Source organism: Mustela erminea, chromosome 5 (assembly GCF_009829155.1).
Source record: "Mustela erminea isolate mMusErm1 chromosome 5, mMusErm1.Pri, whole genome shotgun sequence".
NCBI lineage: Eukaryota > Metazoa > Chordata > Mammalia > Carnivora > Mustelidae > Mustela > Mustela erminea.
The window spans coordinates 70202552-70209224 of NC_045618.1; the positions used below are offsets into that span (position 1 = coordinate 70202552).

Sequence of the window (6673 nt, forward strand, 5' to 3'; positions counted from 1 at the left end):
GCAAGCTACCTCATTTCCCTATGCCTGTTTTCTCTGCTGAAAAATGGAGGATAATAATATCTACTTCATATGATTAATGTGGGAGCAGGGTCAAATGTTAATACACAGCTTTTACTATGAACAGTGCTGCAATCAGAATGCTCACAGCTAAATCTCTGCACACATCCTTACTACATCAAGATAAAATCCCTTAAATGAGAATTTCCATGTCAGAAAATATGCCCATTGTTAAGGTTTGAGTCTCCCAAATTACAGTGGGTTTTTTATTTATTTTAGATTTTATTTATTTGAGAGAGCAAGAGAAAGAGAGAGAAGGACTGGGGGGGGGGGGACAGAGAGAGGAAGAGGTAGACTCCCCACCAAGCAGGGAGCAGGGCATGGTCTCCATCTTGGAACTCCCGGATCATGACCTGAGCCAAAGGCACATACTTAACAGACTGAGCCCTCAGGCACCCCCTGGGTTTAAAGCTCTCATCAAATAGCTCTCTCACTTAAAACTTATTTCTCTTTAACCAAGGTGAAAACTATGATCTAGTTAAGCTAACCAGCTTGTTTCACTAAATTGGCTTTTGCTCTCCTACTTCTGTACCTGCAAACCTAGACAAATATCATAAAATCTCAAGTGTGTAGAGAACATTAGGACTCCTGGACCAATTCCTCATTCTGGGTATCAATTCCTCCACCCTAGAATCCCTAACTTGAACATCTTCAGTGAAAACTTAGAGCCTACCACCCAAACCCAACCTTTACATGTTTACTGTTTCATGGAAATTTATCTTGAAAGACTATTGAAATCCTCCTTCTACTACCCATGCATCCTAGTTCTCTAGGCAGATCAAAGACCTGATCTGTGCGACAGACGTCTAAATTTAAATATAGCTATCATTCCTTAGATGAGCTTCTTTCTCTTCTTTGAGCCAAATATCGAATTTTTCAGCCCTTCCTCCTTTCTTCATGTCCTTTCTCCCCATGATCAAGGTCCTCTGGATATGCTCTATAGTTCAGTGCTCTTTAAACCGGAGTGTCTATCACCTGAGGAACTTGGGAAAAATATGGTGGCCTAGGTCCCAGCTATGCTACTTAAGCTTGGGCCTCCGTGTTCTTGCTCCGCAGGTGATTCTGATAAGAAGTCTGAGAATGATATAAGGGCCCACTCATAATGTGACAGTCTGCTACCAAAAAAGCCGGCACAATAAAGCTGACACAATGTAATTATCCCAGGTATAATACAACAAACACAAAGTAAAGTGTGGCTAAATACCTGTTCTCTCTTTCCAGAGAGAGACCATGCAAGCACAGGAGCGGGAGTGGCAGAGAGAGATGGAGAATCTCAAGCCGACTCCACCATGAGACTCCACCATGTGCACAGAGTCAGACCTGTGGCTCCATTTCACCACTCAGATTATGACCTGAGTAGAGATGAAGAGTCAAACCCTTAACCTAAGACTGAGCCACCATGTGCCCTAATACCTGTTCTATGTCTTCTACCAACTTCAAAATGACATTTACTTTTTAAAAAATGATACCATAATGTTGATTCACATTAAATGTAGTTAAAATGATCGAGTCTTATTGTATTTGTGCTTTAGCATCTTGGGCCCTAACTGCTAGCCGTTCCAATTATTCCCATTAAAAGGTAAGAGAACCAGGAAAAAGAGTTTCAAATTCCTATTTCTAAATATATCAATGGCTCTGCATTATGATTTACCTTCAATGGAGAAATCATTTCAAGCTTTAGCCTCTACACTTACCTCATGGACATACTTAACCTAAATGAAAATATACTAACTAGCCCACCAACAACTGACTAGACAGGTAACCACACCAACACATCTTCTATATGTAAAGCACTGTTGTCCACACACCGGGGAAACAGTCCTTAATATTAGCAGACAGACCTTCTAAAGAGCATGATGGAACAAACAACTTCAAAAAAGTTTAATATCCAGATAGACATATTAATACTATAGAAACCTACGATTACTAGTTGGAAAGCTCTGGAGCCAAAGAAACAATACTCATTAGAAAACTAAGTTACCCTGATCTTAACATTTTGTTTCTGTTTGCTTCTTAATGTTTATGAGATAGAGAGGAGATGGACCCATTAGTGAGTTCACCCACACTCAGACTACTTGCAAAGGGAACTGCACCCTCAAAAATACACTCTCAAAATAAACTCACGATTCAAAATTTCATGTAATGTCTTCTGAATTTCCTGACCTGTTTGCTTTACCTGTCACTATTCCTAACTTGGGAGGTACTCAAGAGGTGGGGAATAAAGCAGGGGGAGGGGTGCATTCTACAGATGAGGTCCATCATGAATACATCTTAGAGATGCTGAGAAAAGGGAGACAAATAAAATTAACCAATATCAAATTTGATACTTATTCTCATTTGCATAATGAACATCAAAAATTCACCTGGCATTTTCAAACAATTATGTCAAGAATGACCAGATGCTTCCTGTTGATGGAACAGTAGAGAACTACAGTCTGAAAGAATCAAAGTAGAGTTCACAGAAACAACTGGAAATGAATTTAGCTTCATTTCAAAACCATTAATTCAAAGTATGGGCTTAACATTTTCACACATTTACAGTGTTACTGGCCTCCAACCAAAAATACCCAGATTGACTGAAAGAGAGAACTCAAACTCTAAGTTAGGAGAGTTAACTCTAAAGGTATGTATACGCATTACAAAAGTATTGTTTGACCAAATGTTTCACTGCAGGATTCCTTTTAAATCTGCAGCTCCTGCAGTGCTTTGACTATCCTATCTTCAAATATTACTTTTACACACTAGTTTTCACAAACACATCTAAAATGCAATTCACATTTTACTTGCATACATAACTAAGTTGTGGAATTAAAAATTAAGTTCAGTCATTTAAAGTATTTGCAAATGTTCCTAAGTCTCCAGGATCATATGCAGATTACACAATCTTTACTTTTAATACTGTTTATCTATCTAAACCCCAAACTCAAAAAAAAGCACAAGAAGAAATTACAGAAATCAACCCTATCCATATTTTCTAAATGGGTCTTGTATAATATCCTATTTGACTTGTATGGTAAGAGGATAGAAATGATAAATCTCTCAGTTTAAAAAAAAAAAAAAAAAGGCATAATCATACAATGGAGTTTTGGGAGTTTCCCAGAGGTTACCTGGTATGATACCACAACAGACTTAATGCAGCAGACTTAAGAATCTACATGTCTTCTATTAAACCAGACATCTAAGACTTACAGAAATGCAAAATAATGTCACTCTTACCTAATATGTCACTGTATTAACATGCAATGAATTTTTCTTTCTGCTGTTATTTGAGGGGAAATATTTAAAAAGAGAAAATTAAGAAAAAACGCATAAAGCCATCTTTAATTTCCTTAAATTCAGACTCTGAACCTGAAAGTGGAAGTGTCAACGCGGATGGTGATAGGTCAGTGCAAAGAAATTTAAATTATGCTGGGTGGGTCTCTATGTGAAATAACTATCTGCAAAATGAATTTCTGACCACTAACATGTGCATTATAAATTACAGTGCATCTTTAATCCTGGAATGGAAAATTACTTTTCAAGGATCATTTTACTTACTACATCAAAACATTTTCCAGATAAAAATTATACTTCATAAAGTAACTTGCCTGAATCGAGACAGCAAATCAGTGTTCGGAGAAAGCACTTAAAATATTTCCACATTTCCAAGCCCCCTTCCAAAGTACTGTTGTGGTCGCTACCCCTCCTTTGAACAGATGTCTGCTCGCCACAGTCCAATCAGGTTTAAGGCAAGAGTATGTGTACTGAAAACAAGCTTAAAGTGGGAAAACACACACAAAGCAGGCCTATATAATTCCTTTGGTTTCAGTTTTCACGATGCACCCCCGAGGCTATGCACGCTGATTCAACACGGCAGGACAGCTTCAACGAAGCACTCTAAAAACACACTGATTAACTGTGTCCAGGCAGAAATGACCTGGCAAAATTCTCAACTTTTTCCTGAAGCCGTGCACCCGCAGATCCCGCCGGCCAAGTCCCAAGTGCACAAGTCCCGAGCATCCAGAGCGGCGGGCTTTGTCCCCTCAGGGACTTGAGTCCCCGAGGTCGTGGCAGTAGCCGCGATCGGCCCCGCGCGGGCCGGGCCGGCCCTCCGCTTAACCCTGTCCGGGCCAGCCGCTCCCGCCGCGGCCCGAGCGCCTCCCGGCCGCGCAGGCCCCACAACACAGCGCGCCCTGGGCCGGCCACCCCCGCCGCCCCTTCCCGGTTCCGGAGAGCCCGGTGGGGCCGCCAGGCCGCCCAGACAAAGAGGCCGGCAGTTCCCGGGGTGGCGGGCGGCGAGGCCGGGCCGGGCCGCCTCAGCCTGTCTCCCTCCCGCGCCCGCCCACCTCCCGCCTCCCGGCGCCCGCAGAGCCCCCGCCGCCCCGGCCCGACCCCATCCCCGCCCCGGGGCCGCCGCTCCGGCCAGGGCCGGCTGGGAGGCCTCGGCGCGCCGGGGCCGAGGAGGGGGCGGCGGCCGCCACCATGTCTGCCCGCCCCTCCCAGAAGCGGGGTGCCCAGCGGACAAAGCGCGGCGGCGGCGCGGGCGGAGCGGGCGCCCAGGCCGACCCCGCCGACCCCCGCGGAATAAGCGGGGCCAGGAGCCCCGGAAACCCGGCGCCTTAATGCAATAAACAGGAAATCGCGGGGATGATCTGGGTTCCGGGGGAAGTGGAATTATTTTTTACCAGCGAAGAGATCAACTTCCACATCCGGTGGTAACAGGGCCCTACACAGACCCGCACTGACCTGGAAAAGCTTCGGGAGCGGCGACGGGGGAGCAGCAGGAGGTGTTGCGGGGACCCGAGGCGCCTCGTACGCGGCCGGGCTGACGCGGCCCCGCTACACACAAAGCGCTTCAGCTGCACAGGGCGCTATTTTCCGAAAATGCCGCGTCTGGTCGGCGCCCAAAATCCCCACCGAAAAGTCCCCCGTGCTGCGCGCGGAGGGACACATGGTGTGCGAGTGAGTCAAAGCTCCCAGCATCCCTCCCGGACCCGGCCCCTGTCAAGCCCGCGCCTGAGCCTTTCCGCCCTTGCCCTCCGCAGCAGATCGCTCTCCCACTCCCTCCCCGACCCCATTCTGGCGGGGGGAAGGGGACGACAGAATCTGATTTTTGTTTTTAACGGATGGAGAGGAATAGGCCATTTGTAGAGCCAGAGCCACACAAAGAAAGCGGCGGAATGATCCGCTCTCGGCGACCGCAAGTCCCGGCTCGCCCGGCGCCTGCGCGGCACGGGGGTGGGAGCTGCGGCCGGCCATGTGCGCGGCGGAGCTCCCCGGCTGGCGGCCGAGCCTTCCCGCCTCTTTCTGCGGGGGCTGGCGGTTGGGAAACTAAAGTCCGTGTTCCTCCCTTCGTAGCTCTGCGGCGTGACGGCTGAGAGAGGGGGAATCCGAGCTCCGAGGCTAAGCGGAGCCGCCTAGCAGAGTGCTGGGAGACGGAAGGGCGGCCAGGAGGCTAGGATTTAACTTAAAGTGCCTCTAGATTCATCTAGGTACAGGAGTGGCGGTGAGGTACAGGGGGAGGAACGAAGGATGGTCCTTCTCATCGCTTACACTGAGCATTCAGGTTCACGACGATGTAGTTATTCCTGTAGTTTTTTTTTTTGGTTTTTTTTTTTTCTTAACATGCCGGTGGTGTCGCAGGGGTCTTGTCCTTAATAGATCCTAGTAACTGCTCACCGAATTGCCTTGGATTTCTGTCAACTCAGAGGTAGAGGTCTGTTTTTTTCATGGCTGCAATGTCAAGATTTTTGTGGTGTTGTATTTTATTAAGGCAGGCGCAAAGTTTGGAGATAGTCTTTGGAAGTTCACTAACTTGTGATGATTTGCTAAGAAACCCAACAAACACATTGGTGAGTTTTTAACAGGTGAGCCTGGAAATAACTTTCTCACGTGGCTTTCCCAAGCTGCTAACTTGCAGCTTCTGGCTTCCTATAGTTAGGAGTTGGGACTATCTGAGACAGCGCCAAGAGTTTAATCCAGCAATGTTTGCAAGCTTAAGTGAAATCCATATTACCCATTAATTTTGTGTGGCCTCAGAAAAGTAATTTTCTCTCTCCAGTCATCCTTTTGTGATACCGAGATGGTAAAGGTTGTAAAGTCTTTGTGTAACTTATTAAAGCAATTTGCCTGAAAGGGAAGCAAAGTAAATGTTATAGCAGCCCTATTGGTTTCTTTTGATGCAGTACTTTGAGTGCTTCGGTTGGTTAAAGTTTGTCAAATTTTTGATAGCCTGTGCTGTTTTGTTTTGGTTTTTTTTTAAACACTGAGTTTATTTGAGTAAACATTGAGCTAATGATTGCTATGGAATCCTTGCCCTCATTGATCTTATTCTGTAGACTGCAGACAAGTAAATAGGTATCATCAGTAGTGTAATGAGGGTAAACTGCTGAATACTGCGAAGTCTCCTAGAGGAGAAATCCCTTACTCACCTGGGATGGAAGAATGAAATGGGACTGGAGAAGCAATTAGCTTTAATAAGGGAATTGGAGAACAGCCTTCTAGACAGAAGAAGCAATACATACAAACGTTAGGAGGCAAAGTTTGGAGAGATTGCCGAGTAAAGAAGATAATGCTGTTTCAGGAGCGCCTAGAGTTGTTCCTGAAGAGGTTTAATCATGAAAACCTTGAATGCCAT

The 6673-nt window shown here is 45.8% G+C and overlaps 1 protein-coding gene across 6 annotated transcripts in view; it reads right to left on the reverse strand.

Annotated features, from left to right (window-relative positions):
• Positions 1-5051, reverse strand: part of GABPB1 (GA binding protein transcription factor subunit beta 1) — a 67725-nt gene extending 62674 nt beyond the window's left edge. Inside the window, exon 1 of one of the 6 annotated variants that reach the window (XM_032343706.1) lies at positions 4783-5050. The gene's annotated coding sequence lies outside the window, so the exon portion shown is untranslated. Of the gene's footprint in view, positions 1-3644; positions 3951-4782 lie in introns of those variants that run through there. The other 5 variants (XM_032343708.1, XM_032343703.1, XM_032343707.1 and 2 more) reach the window with 5 other exon arrangements.
• Positions 5052-6673: the final 1622 nt, after the last annotated feature.